Here is a 22,188-nt window from a genome sequence, read left to right as displayed (position 1 = left end):
CTGTGTTCCCAGCACATTGGGAGGTCGAGGAGGGTGGATCATGAGGTCAGAAGATCGAGACCATCCTGGCCAACACAGTGAAACCCCGTCTCTACTAAAAAAAAATACAAATAATTAGCCGGGCGTGGTGGCGGGCACCTGTAGTCCCAGCTACTTGGGAGGCTGAGGCAGGAGAATGGCGTGAACACAGGAGGCAGAGTTTGCAGTGAGCTGAGATCGCGCCACTGCACTCCAGCCTGGGCGACAGAGTGAGACTCGGTCTCAAAAAAAAAAAAAGAAAAGAAAAAATTATCTTTCCTTTGTAATTTGATAAGACTAATTTATTCCAAAGTTTAGTTTCAGTGATAGTATCCTTCATGGCCTTTGCCAAATCACATATAATCTCCATGATGATTTACTTTATGTATTTTTCTTTGTATCAACTTGCTATTTATACCTAAAAACAATTGAGACAGCCAGGTGGGAGGCAGTCTCTGGAGAAACTCCAGCCAGCCTCCCCACTGAGGTGGCGCCTCGGGAAGTTCATGCCCTTTGCAGTTGGGTGGAGCTTGGCCCCTCTTCCTGTGTGAAACCTAGGATTCCAACTGTCTGGCAGGAAGCACTGTAGCGGAGGGTTTCTCCCTTGTTTTTTCCCCCTTTTCACCCCATAAAAGCCTGCTTTACTCACCCTTTAAACCATCTGCGAACCTAAATTTTCATGGCCATGGGCCAAACAAGAATCTCATCTTTAGCTGAAGTAAGGAAAAGTCCTGCAACACAATTATTTAAAATATAAAGTTTAAATCAGTACCATAAGTAAGAAATTAATACTGTTTGCCATAAATGTATGGTAACCATAAAAATAAATACAATGAAAACCAAATAATACCGTTGAGTCATACTTAGATGCAATTTCCTGATCAGTGGTCAGTAATGGCTTTCATGTTTTTAAGAATGGGTACTAGCAATCATTAGAAAGGTGCTAAAGATATATTTTCAACAAATTGTTGCTTTCTCCTTAACCCAAAGTACCCAAAAACAACAACAAAAAGTCAAGTTACTAATGCTGATTCAATTATACATTATGCATAATAGGGAGAACACTAGGTTTAACAAATACAAAAATTTCCTAACAGATTCTAAAAAATAAACATTGACATTAAAATATATCCCCATACATAGGAACCCCCAAAATCTCGCTCTCGCCTGCCTCCTCTCTTGCTTACTTGCTCTTTCGCTTGTCCCCTCCTCGAGGATCCAAGGTGCTCTGACCACAGCCTGCAGCTGGGATGGGAGACAGAGGAGGTGGCTCAGGGAAAATGAGACTGCAGTGCTGGTGGTAGGAAGATGTTGGGCAGGGACAAGCAGCAGGAGCAAACTATCGCTGAGGACTTGGTCATGACCAAGTATCAGATGGGTGGGTGACATCGCCAACTGGGTACTTTGGTCCTTGATGGAAGCATCCAGCTCAGGTGTGTGGATACTGAGCCTGTGTGAGGAAGGTGATGCCATGATTGTGGCAGAAACAGGGAAAATCTTCAAGAAAGAAAAGGAAATGAGGAAAGGTATTGCTTTTCCCACCAGCATTTTGGTAAATAACTGTGTGTGTCACTTTCTCTCCTTTGCGGAGTGACAAAGACTGTATTCTTAAAGAAGATGACCTGGTAAAAATTGACCTTGGTGTCCACGTGGATGCCTTCATCGCTAATGTAGCTCATACTTTTGTGATGGATGTAGCTCAGGGGATCCAAATAACAGGGCAGAAAGCAGATGTTATTAAGGCAGCTCACCTTTGTGTTGAAGCTGCCCTATGTCTGGGGAAACCTGGAAACCATAACAAACAAGTGACAGAAGCCTGGAACTAAGTTGCTCCTTCATTTAACTGCACGCCAGTAGAAGGTATGCTGTCACACCAACTGAAGCAGCATGTCATTGATGGTGAGAAAACTGTTATCCGGAACCCTGCAGAACAGCAGAAGAAGGACCATGAAAAAGCTGAATTTGGTGTTTTCATCATCATAGGAGAGGGCAAGGCCAAGGATGCAGGGCTACTATTTACAGAGGAGATCCCTTTAAATAATACGGACTACAAATGCAAACTTCACACGCCTTCTTCAGCGAGGTGGAAAGGTGTTTTGATGCTGTGTCATTTACTTTAAGAGCATTTGAAGATGAGAAGTAGGCTTGGATAGGCGTGGTAGAGTGTACCAAGCATGGACTGCTGCAACCATTTAATGTTCTCTATCAGAAAAAGGGTGAATTTGTTGACCAGTTTAAATTTGCAGTTCTGCTCATGCCCAATGGCTCCATGCTGATGAGCAGTGGTCCCTTTGAGCCTGACCTCTACAAGTCTGAGATAGAGGTCCAGGATCCAGAGCTAAAGACCCTCCTACAGAGTTCTTCAAGCTGAAAAACCCAGAAAAAGAAAAAAAGAAGGCTTCCAAGGCTGCAGAGAATGCCACCAGTGAGGAAACATTAGAAGAAAAGGAAGCTGGCAACTGGGGTGGGGCCTTCTCCCCAGATTGCTGCTCCTGCCTCATCCCCTTCCCACTGTATCCCAGGCTCTGTGAAGTGCAGTTCTTCCTCTCCACCTGGGAACACCCGCAAAGCGGGGGTCTCCTTGCCCCCATCCCAGTTCCCCAACCCACCCCCTTCCAGCAATAACCAACTCCAACTGACTCTGGTCTTGGGAGGTGAGGCTTTCCAAGCGCAAAAGACTACTTTAAATGAGAAAAAGAAATTGAATAATAAAAGCAGGAATCAAAAACCAAAAAAGAAAGAAAGAAACTCCCACAGATTCAACAACAAAAAAATGTCTTAGAACAACAGAAAGACTTCTTGGAACTATGGAGTGATTATAGCAAGGTTGCAGAATACAGGTAAATATGCAAACATCAACCACTTTCCTATATATGAGCAAGGAACAAGTGGAATTTCAAATTAAAATATGTCATCTACATTAACAACAATGCCATGAAACACTTAAGTATAAATCTAACAAAATATGTTCGAGATCTATATGAAGAAAATGACAAAACTCTGATGAAAGAAATTAAAGAACTAAGTGGAGGGATATTCCATGTTTATTCCTAGAAAGACTCAATATGATTTTTCCCAACTTGGTCTATAGATTTAACATAATCCCAATCAAAATCCCAGTAAGTTATTTTGTGGTTATCAAAAAACTAATTATAAATTTTATGTGAAGGAGTAAAAGACCCAGAATAGCCAAAACAATATTGAAGGAGAATAAAAAGATACTCTGTCTCTAAATATTAAAAATTTTAAAAAGACAAATAGTTTAATGGAACATAACATAGAGACCAGTTAGAGACAAGGAATAAGCTCACACAAATATCAACTGATCTTTGGCAAGGAAACAAAGACAATATGATGGAGAAAAGATAGTCTTTCAACAAATAGTGCTGGAGAAATAGGACATCTACATGCAAAAAAAAAATTTTTTTAAAGGAATCTAGGCACAGACTTTACATGCGCCACAAAAATTATTTTGAAATGAATCATAGATGTAAATGTAAAATGCAAAACTACAGAACTACAAAAAGATAACATAGGAGAAAATTTAAATGACCTTTGACTTGGTAATGACTTTTTATATGTAATAACAGAGGCATGATCCATTAAAGAAATAATTGATAAGATGAACTTCATTAAAACTGAAAACTTCTGCTCTGCAAAATGTGCAATTAAAAGAATTAGAAGACAAGCCACAGACAAGAAGAAAGCATTTGCAAAAGTCACAACTTACAAAGGACTAGTATCCAAAATAGACAAAGAACTCTTAAAATTCAACAATAAGAAAATGAACCACTCAGTTGAAAATGGGCAAAAGGCCTGAACAGACACCTCATGAAAAAGATACAGAAGACAAGTATGCATATGAAAAAGTACTCATCATCACATGTCATTAGAAAATTGCACATTAAAACAACAAGGACATACCACTACTCACCTATTAGAATGGCCAAAATACAAAACACTGACAAGAGCAAATGCTGACAAGGATATGGAGCAACAGGACCTCCCATTCATTGCCAATGGGAATGCAACATGGCACAGCCAGTTTGGAAAACAGTTTGGCACTTTCTTACCATACAATTTAGCAATTCTGCTCCTTTGTATTTATCCAAATAAACTGTAAACTTATGCCCACACAAAAACCAATACATGGATGTTTATAGTAGCTTTAATTTCCATAAACTCTCTATTTATTTAAATATAAATTTCTGTAAATTGCAGTTTAATTTTTATAAACTGAAAGCAACCCTGATATCCTTTATTAGGTGAATGGAGAGATAAACTGATCATCTAATTTAACAGTGGAATATTATTCAACACTCAGAAGAAATGAGCTATCAAGCCATGAAAAGACATGGAGGAACTTTAGAAGCATTCAGATTGGTGAAAGACGCCAATCTAAACAGGTTACATGCAGTATTATTCCAACTACATGACATTCTAGAAAATGCAAAGCTATGGAGACAGTAAAAAAAATCAGTGATTGCCAGGGATTAGTAGGAAAGGAGGGTAAATACCTGGAGTACAGAGGATTTTTAAGGCAATGGGGTTATCCTGTATGATACTGTAATGGTGATCATGTCACACATTTGTCAAAACCCTTAACGATGTACCACTACTATTTATCCATAGAATTTTAAGAATCCATAGAATGTAGCAGACCAATAGTAAACCCTGCTATAAACTATGGACTTTTGAATAATAATGATGCATCAATACAGATTCATTGATTGTAACTAATACATCACTCTGGTGTCAGATGTTGATTACAGAGGAGGAGGCTGTGCAAGTGTAAGGACAGCCAGTGTATGGGAGCACTGTACTTCCTGCTCAATTTAGCTGTGAAACTAAAACTGCTCTAAGAAAATAAAGTCTGCTTAAAAAAAAAGATACAGGAAAAAAGATGCATCCCCATTACATTCCTCTATTTTTTTTTAAATGTAAATGGATTCGTCTTATTTTGTGGAGTTTCAGTAATTGATCACTTCACGGAGAGGTTGTGTTCTCAGGTCAACTTGTATGTCAATTGTTGGAACTCATAACAAACTTTTCCAAAGAGACAACTGTTAAATGGAACTAAATATGGCCTGAGAAGGACTCCATACTTCTATTTTTGAGTCTTTGTGGAGGAACTGCAACCTAACTTAATATAATAGGTAGACAAAATTGAGAACCTACCTTGGGGGTGTGCACCTGTAACAGTGGCTGAGTCTTGGCCCATCCCAGCAGCCATACTTCAACCATTCGTACACTGTCGAGTGTTCAAACTGTGTTCAAATAAGGCAAACGCTGAGCTGTAACCAATCCAGTTGCTTCTGTACCTCACTTCTGATTTCTGTAGGTCACTTCCCTTTTTTTGTCTATAAATCTTCCCCCGCATGGCTGTGCTGGAGTCTCTCTGAATCTGCTGTGACTCTGGGGGCTGCTCGATTCGTGAATTGTTCATTGCTCAATTAAACTCCTTTACATTTAATTCGACTGAACTTTTTCTCTTAAGACAACGTTCTCAGCGTGTTTAAATTCCTGTTTTCATCTACAAAAGCTTTTTCAGCTCAGTCCATAGCTGAGCATCTGGACTTAATATTTTAAAAACCCAATATGTTAGGTATACCAGTTAGAGCTTTCTACCCATTCTCATAAAAGTAGAACTGTATGAGTTCTGAATTGCTTTTCTTTGAATCTCTGCCCCAGCATTTTTGAATTAAAAAGATAGGGTAAGAATTCTAGATTTATGGGGGGGGGGGGGTTCCTAGATAATATACCATACTTGGATGCACAGTGGAGACTACAGCTGGGTGTAAATCTTTGGAGGTTACAGGTTTGGAAGTTGGAGAAGGCATTTATGTATGGATTACTATTAAGTGGTTTTTTTTTCTTTAGCTAAGAGTTTCTAGCTTACGCCGGTATTCTTCCAAATATGAGAATCATAATCATGGCTCATATTTAGTGGGTGGTTTTATGTGCATGAAATTAAACTAATGACTTGGTATGGATTATCCAGTTAATCCTCAAAACAACCCTAAGAGATAAGTACTGTTATTATCCCCATTTTACAAAAAGGAATTTTAAGCTTGGATAGTTTCAATAACTTGCCCAAAATCTCAGATTTAATAAGTGGCTATGTCTGGATTTAAATTGACTTAGTCTGCTAGTAGAGCTCAAACATCTAACTACTGCTTAAGGAAGTAGCTCAAATAAGAAAAAAAGAAAGAAAACGCCTGTTTAAAAATCAGCCTTGCTATTGGACTTGTGTCCATAAACACATAACATGACCAGAAAAATATACTAAAATAATTTGGGGCTCTGAATGATTCAGGTCATGAAATACTATGCTAACCCAAAGAATCCAGGTAAGTCTCTAAAGCGCAACACGAGTTTATTTACCTGAAAAATTGTGCCTAGTCACCTCCGTTTTAATTTGAAGAACTGAAAGAGGAAGTAAAAATGTATTGCCTTCAAACTGACAGGTGCATAATAATTTTTTATGTCACATCCACGGTGCTTTTGCTTTTACTAAGTGAACCTTGGCTGAAACAATACTTTGTTTCCTGTTTGATTATTTTGTAATAAGCCTGGGCTAAATACTGGAAAGAATACCGTGAAGAGAGCAGAGCAATAAGCAGAGAACAGAGTAAATGACCTATCTGAGCAGTAGCATCTTCGATTCTTTGATCTGGGGAAACCTCTGATCAATGCAGCATGCAGAGGCACGGGTTAAGGGTTCCCTCTGCATCCAGTGGTGAAAGAGATGCTTTGCCTAACTGCCACTCAGGGGAAACAATCAGGCTGACGCTGGAGGAGCAGAAGAGAGAGGGAGTGAGAGACCCAGTAGGGAGCCTGCACAGAAGCATTCACACCATGGGCTATTACGGCATGACCCGGAAGGCAGTGATGTGAAGTGCATCACAAAAGCAGGACTAGCCTTGTAAGCTTCTAAAACTGAGTTTTAAGCATCTGTGATCTGCCTCCTGAACATTTGTATCTCTCTGTAGGAAGGAGAGTGAAACAGCTGCACATGTTTTCTCCAGTGCTATAGACCTGTCATCAGCACTGCATTGTTTACATGTGGCTATAAGGTCTTTAAGCCCAGGATCCCTTAGCTATACAGCAGGGACAGATATTTACATGACAGCTGTGTCAATTGGAAGCAGCCTTGTGAGCTTGTTTGTTTCACTGAAGCTCCAGTCACCACCACCTGCCCCCTCCCCGACTGCCCCAAAGACACAAATCTAATTCTTCCCTCTTTTTAAAATGAACTCCATGTTAATAATAGAACTGCAGTGCAGATGCTCAAAATGGAAATAGCTGGCATTTCCTTAACAAGACTCATAATTCTGCTAGAAATAATGGATTTCAAGTGAAATAGCTCGAGTCCAAGAAGAGTGGTTATAATTCATGACCAGACACCCAAATGAAATCAAAATCTGGGAAACATGCAAAGTGCTAATTTTCTACATCAGTGGAATTTATCAAGTTCTTACTGATTAATTTGAACAGTGGTTTGGTTGTTCAATTGATAGAGCTTTGTTTGCCTTGCAAAGACATCTGAATGACATTGATTTAAATATTATTGCAACTTCCTGGTTTTGTTAAAAGCTTTTAACACTGTAAAAACCCTCTGAATCACAAGTGGCTAACATTAAGTGTTTTTATTTTTATGTTTATTATTCTTTACTATTTGAGGCAAGATTCCTATTTACTTCACCAATGAGGTGAAGAGCAGTGTATCTTTGAAGAACAATTACCATGTGTATTTCAAGAAGTGGTTTTTAATTCATTAGTGTTGCTTTAGTTTATGATTAGTTTTTCCAAATAAAGTACTTATTCTATAATAATGACTATTTACAATTAGCTTAGCTGAAAAATAAACCACTCCTAAAATGCTTACCAATAGCTCAATATTGATAATACACCCTGATGTGGTTTGAATGTGTCTCCCAAACTTCCTGTGATGGAAATGAAGCCAAGTACAGTGGCTCATGCCTGTAATTCCAGAATTTTGGAAGGCCAAGGCAGGAGGATCACTAGATCCTAAGAATTCAAGACTAGCTTGGCAGCATAGTAAGACCCTCATTTCTACCAAAACAATGAAAATTAGCTGGGCATGGTGGATGCGGTGGCACATACCTGTAGTCCCAGTTATTCAGGAGGCTTTGTTGGAGGATCACTTGAGCCTAGGAAGTGGGAAGTGGGGCCTAATTGGGTGCTGTTTGGGTCATGAGGACACTGCTCTCATGGATGGATTAATGCTGTCATTGTGGGAATCAATTCATTATTGTGGGAATGAGTTCTTTTTAGGTCAAGTCCGGCTCCCATCTTGCTCTCTCTTACTCACTGTTGCTCTTCCACTTCCACCATGGGATGAGGCAGCAAGAAGGTCCGCACCAGATGCTGGTACCTTGATCTTAGATTTCCCAGACACTAGCACTGTTAGAAAATAAACTTCTATCCTTTATAAATTATTCAGTCTATGGTTGTTTGTTACAACAACACAAAACAAACTAAGACATGACCTAAAACCTCTTTTCCACTATCTTACAATGTAAAATAGAAAAATGTTGTCTGACTTGGTATGTAAATAATGCCCTCTTCTCCCACACTAAGATGTCTATGTCCTAACCCCAGAATCTATGAATGTTGCTTTATCTGGCAAAATAGACAATGCAGATGTAATGAAGTTAAGGACTTTCTAATAGGGAAGTTATTCTGGGTTATCTGGGTGGGCCTGATACAATCACAGGTATCCTTATAATGGGGAGGCTGGAAATTAGGGTGACTGAAGGCTACAGAATAGTGGAAGCAAAGAGAGACTTGAAGGTGCTCCACTGCTAACTGAAAATGGAGAAAGGGCCACGAACTGCAGAACGTAGCTCTAGGAACTGACAAAGGCAAAGAAATAAATTTTCCCCTAGAGCTCCTGAGAGAGCCCAGTCTTGTCAACACCTTGGTTTCAACCCTTGTTGGTTTCAGAGCTGTAAGATAATAAATTTGTATTACTTTAAGCAACTAAGTTTGTGGTAATTAGTTACAGCAACAGTAGGAAACTAATAAACTAATACACTGATTAACCCCAGGACTTAGAGCAATTAATGCCCTTAGATTGGTGGAAGGAGTGACTATTTCATTAGAACTAGACAACATAGGCTAAAATTTAGTATATTCATTTAGCTTAAGGTACAAAATTTCTAGTCATTTTAAAGTGAAACACAATCATCCTACTCTGAGGCCATGTTAGGTGATTTAGGATTCTGTTCAGCTGAACATGGCTGGTCCCCAAAGCAGCGTGCCTTTGGAATACCCAAAGGGTTCTGAAAGGACTAAGATAATAAATGAGCTGTCCAATTATTCAGGAAATTATTAACAGGTGCTGTACAATTCATGTTCTGTCATTATACATCATTCATCAAGTTAACAACTTCAAATTGTTAATTGAGGGTCATATTTCTCTAAGTCTTTTTTTAAAATTCCAATATATCAATACACAAAATCCCCATTTGTTACCTTATTAAAGTGGTGAAGAAATTTTCCAGAAGGGCAGTAGCATAGAACTTGGATTTTGAAGTCAGAGAGAATGCAGGTTCAAATCCCAGCCCTACCATTTGTTGACTTTGTGACCTTGAGGCAGCAGCCCAATCTCCCCAAGCCTTTGTAAATGGGGAAAGAATCCTTTCTGTAGGCTTGTTGTAAAGATATAATGAGATGAAGATGATCACTGATTATCTGAGAATATCATCAAGGTGGCATCATCTTCAGCATTGAAAACCTCATCCCAGAGAGTCTTGTCAGTCCTGAAGATCTAGGGTTTAACTTGAGGTCCAAAACCTACATTAAAGTTTCTAAAGAAAAAAGACTGATCTGGCTGGAAAAATATATCTCACCTGCCACTGAGTTGTGAAGAATGTGAAGTTCAGAAGTGGACAAAATCAAGGCCATAGAAGCTGTATTGTTCTCCTGATAGGATCTTTTCACATGCCACCACCCCTTATTTCTTACTTCTTAATAACAGAAGGTAGATATCGCTATGGAAAAATCTCATTCTTCTCTGGAAATATATGGTTTAAAATGAAAATAGCTTTGGAAAACTCATAGAAAATTAGAATCTTGGGTGAAAAAAATCTCTAGGTTTTCACCATTCTACCCAGAAGGTGGGTTAGAAACCACAATAATTGCTGGGCATGCTGGCACACACCTGTCATACCAGCTACTCAGGAGACTGAGACTGGAGGATCCTTGAGCCCAAGAGATCAAGGCTGCAGTGAGCCATATTCATTCCACTGCACTCTAGCCTGGGCAACAGAGCTAGATCCTGCCAAAAAAAAAAAAAAAAGAAAGAAAGAAAAAATAGAAAATGCAATAAATCATATCTAATTACTTTTCCTTGGCTAAGTCACATAATCTAAATTAGAAAACAATTAGTTGATTACTTACTGATGTTTTTCTTCCTAACCACCTATAACTAGAAGTCAAATGAGATTTTAACATAAAATGTTTCTTATCTATTAATTAATGATGCTTAGTTTTTGTTAAACTAGTTTTCAGAATGGTTTGAGAATGGCCATTATGGAAAGAATAATAAACTAGACATGAAGATTCCTGAAATTTAATTTTAATTCTTCCACTTTATATATATAGAAACTCTATGTATCTATATCTATGAATTTCTAGTTTCTTCATTTAAAAATTAGAGCAAACATTTCTCCTTTTCAAGATTACATAGGTAAAAATGCCTGGCATATAGTATGCCTACTTTTCAGGGCATATTCTCTACTTTTGCTTATAAAGCAAATGCAGACTTTAGTCCACAAACACAAACATGTAAGAAATATAATGTGGATTTATTAGTTTGTCCAATACTCAATGCTGAACTCAAGGGTACTGAGTTCCTGTGGGATAAAAACTATAATCTAAGTTCATCCTCAAGTCTTACTTCTCAAACAATGAAAATGTTTTCTTGTGGGGACAAAATTGCCTGAGTTTCAATCCTGGCTCCATCAGTCATTATTTCTACGTTCTTGTCCAAAGTATTTTACCTTTTCTGCTTTATGGTACTCACCTGTAAAGTGGGTATAATAGCAATAGTTTCATCATAGAATTATGTGACGATCAAATGAGTTAACATATGAAAAACACTTACAATGGAACTAACACATAGTGAACCCCTTAATAAATTCTAGCTATTGTTTTTGTATTATTATGTGGCACTACCAAGTTAATAGTTGGTAACTAAAAGTTGATAGAGTTAGGACAGGGAAGACATGTGCAGCTCTGCATCTTAGATGTTGCAGATGTTAATTCTCCATATGGTTCTGAATTTGGCTCCTGGACTTCATGGTGAATTCCATCATCTCTCATATTACTGGGCCCAGCTTATACCTGGAACCTGTTTGCCCTGCCTCTCAGATACGCCCACACTTAGTCCAGAGATGCTCACTGAGATTGCCTGAGACCACACGTGCCTGGAGAAGTCATATAATGAGTTCTTTTCCAGGGACTCTCTATACTTCATAAAGCTCCACCCAGATTCTGTTCCTCGTCCTTCGTAGGGACATCAACTGAGATGGAAAAGCAGAGCAAGTGGCTGGGTTCAGAGTGCTTGGCCTTTAGGGATTCATCATTTTCTAAATTTTTATTGCTTCTCCTTCACTTATTATCCTTTTCCCACAAGGGTGTCAAAGCTCTTTGGGATGATGGTCATGTTTCCAAATATACTGTTAGAGATATCTGTTCTTTTCAGATCATCTCAGACCTAAAGGTTATGAAGGTATTTTTCTGCTATTGTTAAGAATCCTTATTTTACTTTTTGCATTTACACCTGAGTCCATCTGAAATTGAATTTTTAGTGTGCTGTGAGGTAGGGTGTCCAGATTAATTTTAAAAAATATGTCCATCCAATTGATCCAGCATCATTTAATGAAAAAAGATCATCTTGTCCCTACTGTAGTGCAACGTAACTATTGCAATTATGCTCTATTTCTACTGTAGTGATCTATTTGTCTATGCTTGCACAAATACTACACTATTTTGATAGCTAGAGTTGTAAAGAAAATATTGATATTTGATAGTGTAAATCCTCTAGTTTTGTTCTTCTTCAGTATTACTCAGACCACTCTTAGGTCTTTGTATTTCCATATACCTTTTAGAATCAGCTTGTCATTTTTTACACACACACACACATACACACACACACAATACTGATAGGAGTTTGATTAGGCTTCACTGAATCCATAAATCAATCTGGAAACCATCTATAACTTTACAATAATGAATGTAATCCATGAACATGACACAACCCTCCATTTACTCAGGTCTTTAAAATCTCACTAAATTTTGTTACAGAGGTTTTTATACTATTGATTCCTAAATATATGATGTCTTTGATGCAGTGTAAAATTGTTACAATTTTATTTTCTATTAGCTTGTTGCTGGTATATAGAAATACAATTGAATGTCATATAATGTCTTACATCTAATGGCCTTGATAATTTCATTTACTGGTTCCAATAGTTGTCTGTAAAATCTTTTTGCATTTTTGATGCATACTGTATACTAACATGCCATTTGGAATTAATAAGCATTATTCTCCTTTTCACTTTTTATGCACTTTATTTCTATTTCTTGCTTTATTGAACTGATTAGAATTTCTAGTACAATGTTACATGGAAGATCTGATTTGACATCCTCTTCCAGTTCAATAATCTTAACTTTTATTGTGTTGGTTGCTATTAACCCCTTTAAATAATTTGGGCTAGTGTTCTGTTCAGGCCTATAATTTCCAACTGATAATTTTTAAGGTTCCAACTTTTTGATAAAATTATCTTTTCATCTGTGTGTCTTTGTGTCTATTTTCTTGCACATATGTATTATAATTATTTTTAAATCCTGCCTATAAAGTTTTATTCATTTATTAGTATACTAGGACAGAATGTCTACTTACTTTAATATCTGGATAGTCACAAGTCTCTTTTAATTCTCTTGGTTAAATGGTCTCCTCCCTTGGCATTTCTAGTAATGTTTTTAAACATGGAATTGTAGACATTGGGTCTAAAAAAACTACAGAGATTACAAATAATACTACCATTTTCCAAAGCGAAATAACATTTTCTCCTGCTCAGCAAGTGGGGTTAGAGAGCTAATCACCTTAGTCTAATCAGGCATGATGGTAGTGATGATTTGGTAGTGATGTCTCAGTCTCTTGTCCACCCCGATTCCTAGGCCATAGCCCACCAGGTTTTTCAAATAAGACCTTGGGGTGTTTATTGAGGTCCTTACCCCTGACAGATTCTGAACTCTAATCTTTGTCTTCTCCATACTACACGATTAAGAAAATTCGACTCTGCTTCTCAGAGGTCTGTGACTTAGCTATTTATTTTCCCACTTTGTGTACCTTCAAAATTCAGCAAATAACTTGAGGGGCAGTTTTGCCCCTCTCAAGTTAGAGGTTAGAGGTCAATCAACTATCCAGTTTGATCACTCCACCTCCATAAACTCTTTGGGAGCCTTCATGGTTTCTCTCTCCCCTGCATTGACTCTCCACCCAGATAAATCTTAGATGCACAGCCTGTATCCCATACTCAAAATGGGCAAGTGCCTCCAGGGGAAAACTGCTGACTGCAATTCTCTTCTGTTCTTCTTCAGTATTATTCAGACCACTCTTAGGTCTTTGTATTTCCATATACCTTTTAGAATCAGCTAAATCAACTCCGTGCTTTAAAATCCTTTAAAATCAACTCCTTGCTTAGGGAACTCTCTGGTACCCTTTAGAAGATAACTTTGGGGCTGAGCATGGTAGCTCATGCCTGTAATCTCAACACTTTAGGAGGCCAAGGCAGGCAGATCACTTGAGCCCGGGAGTTCAAGACTAGCCTGAGCAACATGGCGAAACCCCATCTCTACAAAAAATACAAAATTTAGCCACGTATGGTGGTACACACAGGTGGTCCCAGTTACTCTGGGGGCTGAGATGGGAGAATCATTTGAGCCCAGGAAGTTAAGGCTGCAGTGAGCCATGATCGCACCACTGCACTCCAGAATGGGTGACAGTGCAAGACCTTGTCTCAAAAAAAAAAATGACTCTTGTATTTTGTATTTACATATAGTTGTTCATAGTGTGTGCATTGATCTGCCACAAAGGAATCCTCCTAATCAGGAAATACACACTTCTATGAATTTTGAGAGCTACTCTTTAGACCTATTTTAGAGAACAGTTCTTTTAAAAAGTAGATTGAGGTGGGGGGTTGGGCAGGGTACTCAGGCATGATCCATCCTATAGAAGAGTAACAAAAGTCAAATAACTCCAAACTCTAAGGAAAAACAAGACTAATCTGGAGGATAGCCACTGTACATGATCACTCTAGACCTATATCCAGCTGAGTTTTATGTGAAGTTTCATTTTTAGTGATATTATTTCAATGCCTATGTAAAAAGTTTCTGTGGGGTTTAGGCCAAAAATTGCCCTATTTTCTCCCTTCCCTACTTGTCTCTTAAGAAAGCATTGTCCTGAACATGTATGCTATTGCCACTGAAAATGGCTAATTAATATACTATGCAACCATTTTATCTGGGGCACAATCTTCAAATTTATAGAGTTAATTATAAATTATCTAATGTTTTGATTACACAGTTTTCTTTCCTAGGAGTCATTCGTTATTACACATTTTACCCCATTTTTCATCCCCTCAAAAATTCTCTCCTGCCTGGATTTTGAAGTTCTCAGACAATGTAAAAGCATAGTATGCCGCCTTTAGCAGTCAGTCAGCTGAGATGGTCTGGTTTTCATTTTCATGCACCAGCCTTTCCTTTACTTGTGCAAATAAATGATTATTTTTTGTATGTTCTATGTCCTGTCTTTAAGCTATCAAATCCTGACTGTCAGGGACACTGAATGATGCTGACCGTGTACATAGAGTAGCTGTCCAAAGCAATTCCCATATAATTCTTTCCCATTGCATTATATCTTGGCACAGTGATAGCACGTAAAAAGTAGATTTACAATGACTATTAATGTCATGTGAGGAGCAAATTCAGTGTCCATGCAAATGAGGGATTAATGCTGATCCCTAAATGAAGTGTTGGTGCAGCCAAATGCTGTGACAGCTTTGCCTTGCAACCTGTTTAAGAGGCATTTCAATCATGATATGATAAATTTCCTCACATCGGTCTGTGTAAACTCAGAAAAGCAGGAAAGGTCATTCATCCAAAACATAAGCCATTTGGGAACCTGAAAACATTTTGTTTAGCTTCTAGGAGAAAAGCCTACACTATTTTGCTTAGATCTTAAAAGAAGAGGTTTGGCCCCTATCACTAGCAGTAAGAAGTAGTGCTTAGCTTTCATGTTTAAGTAATTTTAACAATGACCATAGTCACTGTTAATCATATATTTTTCATATTCCAGGTTGGGCTGTAAAGACTCTGGCAGCAGAATAGCCCCTAGATATTTATGAAATAGTACTGTACCACACCTAGGAAATTTGTACTTGGAAAAAGTAGGAGTAAGTCTGTCTGGCTAGTACATTGTTTAGGGAGTACTGAATTTATGTAAACAAATAGGTCAATATGATTGGCCCCATCAAAGTAGCAAGTCTTATTTATAATTCATTTTTGTGATAGATTGCAGTAACTTGGAAGCAAAAAAAAATAGACTACTTACTTGAAAGGGTCAAATGCAATGATCACTTAGTGATTTTTCACTTTTAAGGGTCACAGAGAATACCTAGGACCTGGAATGTTTTGTTCTCGTCACTGTTGCCATTTTGCTTTGAGACTCTGCTGTGCTTTTATGACCAAATAAAATGTAACAAATCTCTCTCTTCTTCCCCACCTCCCACCTTCTGCCTCCTCCATCCTCACCAAAGATACCCTTCAGTCTTTTCAGGCAATCCAAAGCAAATAGGGATCTGAGACACTGCCTCACTTGAGCCTCTAATTACAATGATGTTTGGTAGATCATAAGCTGTCTTTACTACGCTAATCATAAACAGAAAGAGTTGTATAAATGACCTATGTTTAATCTGCATCTTTGAGTTCGTGTATTTTTCTTCCAATCTGTGAAACAATTATCTGCTATTATAATTTAAATGTGAATTAATTCAATGTCTGTCTCTTGGAAGGCATTGTAGATTAATGAGCAAATATGTATTAGCATGTCTTCAAACTGTACATTATTGACCTGAGAGACAACAGGGAACTATAATGACTGATTATGTAAATCCCCAATTGCAAATTGTTGCTAAACTCCATAATGTCATTAATTTACATTAATGTCAGTCTTTCTTTACCAGACACTTATTAATTAGCTGTTGCTTGACACATACTTTGATGTAGACTTTTTGTGAGTCATTAAAGCCCTTTGTGTAGAGACCTTCTTGAAGACCTTTTAGTTTGTATATAATTGACAAACCAGATGACAGCTTTTACTGTTGATCATAAAACTGCAGCCAATTCACTCAGACATTGAATTTATGTTTTGAAACCTTTCTTTTTAATGTTTTTATAGAGAAAAAGTTTAAATGCAGGTACGTTTTATTTATTAGATGGTCTAAAATATGCCCTTTGTTGCAAGGTCAAATTTACAGGAGTTTTCTAATCAAATGCACAACTGCTTTTAGAGATTTTGTAACAGGAAATTCTTCTCAGAGTCACCCATTATGTATGAATTCTCTACAAGAAGTCTCATGTTTTAAATTAGTTTTTTAAACTAGTACAGATTTTCACACATTCAATCTGCCATCTAACTGAATTCAGCCCCCTGAACACCCAATGACTGACAGCATCTACCTCCTGGAAAAGTCCAATATCATTTAGATTCAAGGCAGTGCTTACCAAGGGTACTCCAGGTCACAGATTGTTTCCGTTTTGGTTTGTTTCATTTGAACTAATTATACTGTTATTCACTGTAATTAATTCATTTCTTTATGCATTCCAAAATACGTATTAAGCACTAATAATTCTACACCCATAACTATCTAGACAGCAGTGAATGAAAGAGACAAAATCTTGCCTTCATTCAGCTTACTTTCTAAGGTGCAGAGGAGCTAGACAATACACAAGAAAACCACATAGAAATTTAGAAGAAAATAAAGTAGAGAGAGGTGCAAAGGTGGAGTATAGGAAGTGCAATAAAACCAAGGATCACTATGGGGAGAGGAGATTGCTGTGGGGAGAGAAGAGGAGTAATTTTAAGTCAGATGATCAGGGAAAAGGTATTGGACAATGGTTTGAATGAGAAGAAGGAAGGAACTCTTGCAGACATCTCAGGGAAAGGGGTTCTAGGAGAGGAAACTGCCTGGAACTTCAAGAAGGCTAGCGTGGTGGAGCAGAATCAGTGAGGATATGAGGAGGAGACAGGTTCAGAGAGGAGGTAGGAGAGGTATAGGCAGAGCGGGAGGGCCTGGGACCACTGAAAAGATTCTAGCTTTGGAGGGCCTTGGGGTGGGGACATTGAAGATTCCAGCTTTTAATCAATGGTGAGGAGCTCTGCAGGGATTGGAGCAGAGCAGTGACAGGATCTGAATATATTAACAATCTTTCTCCTTTATATAATAAAATAAACTATTTGGGATAGATGAGTAGGCAAGGGCAAAAGCAGGGAGAACTCTTAAGAAGTTATTGCAATAATTGAGGCTAGGGATCGCGGGTAGCCTCAGGGGGTGCTGTGTTGAGAAGATGACAGATCCTAAATACAAGTGGAGTATGTAATACAATATGTATAATATAATATATAATCAAGATTTGCTTATTGATTCAGTGCTACATACAAGAGAAAGTCAAGGATGACCCAAACTTTTTGGCCTGAGCAGCTGGGCTACAAAATTGCCATTAACTGGCCAGTCACAGTGACTCACACCTGTAATCCCAGAACTCTGGGAGGCCAATGTGGGTGGATCACCTGAGGTCAGGAGTTTGAGACCAGCCTGGCCAACATGGTGAAACCCTGTCTCTACTAAAAATAATTAGCTGGGTGTGGTGGTGGGTACCTGTGATCCCAGCCACTGGGGAGACTGAGGAAGGAGGATCGCTTGAACCCAGGAGGCAGAGGTTGCAGTGATCCCAGTGAGAAGAAGCATAGGAGAAGCAAGTTGAATGGGACAGAATTGAACAAGAATTTGTTTTTTAAAACATGATATTAGATATCTACTGGAAATAGCCAGTGGCAATTGAATATTCAAAGTAAGAGTTTAGGGGGAAGTTCCATGCTAGAAATGTTCACTCAGGAATCATGAGAATGAAGACGGTGTTTAAAGTCATAAAACTGAGAGAGATCACCAAGATACAGAGGACAGAGTAGAGAAGACCCAAGAACGATCACTAGAGAATTCCAGTGGTAAAAGGTTAACATGAATATTAAAGAACTAGCAAAGGAGACTAAGAAGGATTGATTGTAAAGTAAGACAAAAACCAGGATTGTAAAGTAGGACAAAAAATCAGTTGTGGAATGTAGTGGAAAAAGTGTTTTAGGTATGGAATGTTCAACTATTCCAAACTGCTGACGGTAAGTCAAGTAGGAAGATTAAAGGTTAGTCATTGGATTATGTACCATGGAGGTCACTGGTAACTATGGTAAGAAAGCTGTAATGTAATGGGAGTAAAAGTCTGATTGCAGTCAGTTTAAAGAGGATGGGGGAAGACGAGTTGGAATCCATGATTATAAGAAACTATTCTGAGAATTTCTCTTGTAAAGGGAAGCATACTGAAATCCAGGATAAGATTTAGCTGATTACAAGAAATGATAGGGCTCTTGAACATGGATGTTTGTATAACGTTTTTCTTGAACATGGGTGTTGATGAAATATTTTCTTGGTGTTAGAGAGAGCTCTATCACAGATATTTCTCACTCTGTGTTCCTCCCATGCCCAGAAGTACACCTTCTGGAGCTTTTAGAAACAACAGAAGCATTCATATAAGAAGAGATTTAGAAAATCACCTGAAGTATTAGGGTCATGGACTTCCTAAATAACCACCCTTACCTCTAGCAGTCAGAGATCACCACCATCCTGGTTGTTGCGATCAATGAACAGTACTTGAAAACTCCAGGTCCTTCATCTCTGGTTTTGTTTTTGACTCTTAGAATAACCTTAGGTACCCTTTCAAGTTTCAGTTGGTTCAAATTAAAATGAAGAGGCCAAACTAGATTGTCTCTGTGGTTCCTGTGGGGCTGAAATTCATGATGTTGGATGTTAATAGCACTGTAGATTCCTAAATAGTGTGAACAAACTGCCTTTTAGAGAGGCTAATGTTGTTTTCCTATTGTAGTTGGAGCCTGGATCTTAAAATTGTGTCATCTGGAAAGTGATATTTGAAAGGGTTTAGGCCCTCACTTTATTCTAGGAGCAAGCCTTTTAGTCATATTCATAAATTTTCTAGGCAAAAAATATTCATTTGCTTTATTCTCAAATAACTCCTGGGAAAGCCCCAAGTGAGGAAAATGATCCAAATGCAGATGGTTAAGATGAAGGTTCGAAGTACCAACTTTAAATCATTCTCCATAGATTTAATTGTATCAGGGCATCCCTGCATGAATTTTTATAATGGTAACTTGCAGTCAGTTTAAAGAAGCTAGTGTAGAAAACGAAAAATGGGGTTTTCTAGGCTTAATGAAGAAAGATCATGGGAAAGGGGCTTCCCCTATGCAAAATTATCTGATCTCTGCAATGTGGTATCAGGCAGGAAATTAGCGGAGAGTTACGCAAGGAATGAGCACTTACAGGGACATGGCAATTAGACTCTAGGAACAATGATGTCCGATATCTCACATAAGGTCTTCACTTCTGAGCTGTAAGATTCTTATGTTAATTCAGGCCTCAGTTAAACCAAACAAACTAACAAAGATTTAAACTATAGACTTGTGTTGACTGTGCTTTGGGGTAATCAACAGAGAGTAACTGGCTGCATGTCTGAAAAAGGAGCTGTGAACTAGCTAGAAGTGATGAGAAGAGAATCTCCGGACAAGGCCCATGGTAAAAGACAACCAAAATAAATCTGTGAAAAACATCAGTGGTCTTGTGGGATTCTCAGAAATGATAATAGAAAACAAATTCCCCATAGAGAATGTAGAGTCTGTGAAGTCATTTCCTATGAGATTTAGATTGTTTAGTTAGACATTAAATAGACAGGTAACCCCTGGGGGCTGGAAAACTCAGGGACATTGGAGTTTACTCCCATTTGGATCTCTGAGCCTGTTACTCACAAGAGAATATAGGTTGTAAAATAATTGAAACACATTATTCATTGAAGGAAAAATGTTGACAAGCTAGGATTTTTTGATAGACACTGTTAATTGTCTATCCCAGATCCTTTCTCTTCATCTTCTTTCCTAACTGACCCTAAATATTTTCTTGGGCAGCATTATGCCCAGCAGAAACACCAAGTTTCCCAAGCTCTCAAGGAAGCCATGTGGCATTTAAGTTAAAGATACGAGATGGCACTTGTGGGAAACTCCCTAAATGAGGGACACTCACGGCATGCACCATTTTGCATTTTCCCATTTGCCTTTGCTCTTCCACTTTTAAAATATCTGTAGGGACAGATACCTGGGGATATAGCAGACACCTTGCAATTATGAAGATGGCATCTGCTCATTAAGCGTGGGGAAACAGAAGAAGAACAGGAGTCTTGTTCCTTATAGTATTATGGAGCCGCCAGGCAAACTTTGGACTTCCAACTTCTGGCCATCTCATTGTGTAAGAAAAATAAACTTGTGCTGGGCACAGTGGCTCACACCTGTAATCCCCCCAGCACTTTGGGAGGCTGAGGCAGGTGGATCACTTAAGGTCAGGAGTTCGACACCAGCCTGACCAACATGGTGAAACCCATCTCTACTAAAAATACAAAATTAGCCAGTCATGGTGGCTGGTGCCTGTAACCCCAGCTACTTGGGAGGCTGAGGCAGGAGAATTGCTTGAACCTGGGAAGTGGAGGTTGCAATGAGCTAAGATTGCGCCACTGCACTCCAGTCTGGGCAACAAGAGCAAGACTCCATCTCAAAAAAAAAAAAAAAAAAAAAAAGAAAAAGAAAAAAGGAAAGAGAAATAAACTTTTTTCCTACTCAATTAAGACATTATTTGTGTTTCTGTTATATGAAGCTAAACAGAATCCTAATGTTATAATTTTTACTTCAGTGATTTTTTTTTTTTAATCCTCAAACTTCTACTTATTGTTTCCTTTTCTTTCATTTCCAAAGGGAGTGATCCTGGTCTGGCATTTCTGATGTCTGCATTTAAAGTTGCCATCTAAGTCATGAATCTGTTTTCTGCTACTATCACAGAATACCACAAACTGGGTAACTTAAAAACAATAAAAGTTTATTTGGCTCATGGTTCTGGAGGCTGGGAAGCAGGGCACTGGCATCTGGTTAGGACCTCATCCCATGGTGACAAAGGACAAGCAATCATGAGAAACAGAGAGAAAAAATAGGCAGACCCCTGCTATAATTAACCCACTCCTGAAATGAGAGCATTGACCATCTCATGAGAGCTCTACCTCTTAAATGTCCCATCTCGCAACACCATCACGGTGGCAGTTAATTTCAACAAGCGTTATTAAAGGGGGATGTTTAAACCATAGTAATCATGATAGAAGAATTTTTTGTCTGTCTTTATTATACATATGCAGCCCCCTTGTTAGTAACAGTAAGATGGCCCCCTGGGTTTTAGCAGGGCCATGGGGATAAAACCAAGGAGACTTGCCTACCTGAGAACTGTGTCCTGCAAGCTAATTTCATTAGCCTTGTTGCTTGACTTTACGAAATGACTGGTCCAAGATGAAACTCTACTAGTTTTTCTTCCTGATTATATATTAGCTGTTTTACTACCCTTTCAAAGTCGTAAGTTTCTGACTCTGTAATCTGATTTCAAAGTCCTGAATTCAGTTACCTCCAAGTAGTTGTACTTACAATATCAAAAATTTGTTATTTTCTAAGTAGATGCTATGAAACCTTTGAATTCATTTTTTGGCTGTTACTGTCTTTATGCTGATGGAGTGTGTTAATGAGCAGAAATGGAGGTGAAATAAGATTAAACTCATGATAACCTGAACTAAGCCCACCTTTAAATTTTCAAATGTGGGGAACAACTGGATTGTCCAACAGGCTCATCAATCCAGTTTTGTTCTATGTCACCACAAGAGATTCTTGAAGAAACTGGGTGAGCGTTGATTATTGTTTGAGAATTTGATCTC

At 38.3% G+C, this 22,188-nt stretch overlaps 1 pseudogene; it reads left to right on the top strand.

The window, feature by feature from the left end:
- The first annotated feature begins 1,326 nt into the window (after window positions 1-1,326).
- On the top strand, window positions 1,327-2,643 carry LOC112611728 (annotated as a pseudogene).
- The last annotated feature ends 19,545 nt before the right edge of the window (window positions 2,644-22,188 follow it).

The sequence above is a fragment of the Theropithecus gelada genome, chromosome 18, assembly GCF_003255815.1.
Source record: "Theropithecus gelada isolate Dixy chromosome 18, Tgel_1.0, whole genome shotgun sequence".
NCBI lineage: Eukaryota > Metazoa > Chordata > Mammalia > Primates > Cercopithecidae > Theropithecus > Theropithecus gelada.
Note: the sequence above shows the minus strand (reverse complement) of the source record. Positions and strands in the feature narration are given on the sequence as shown.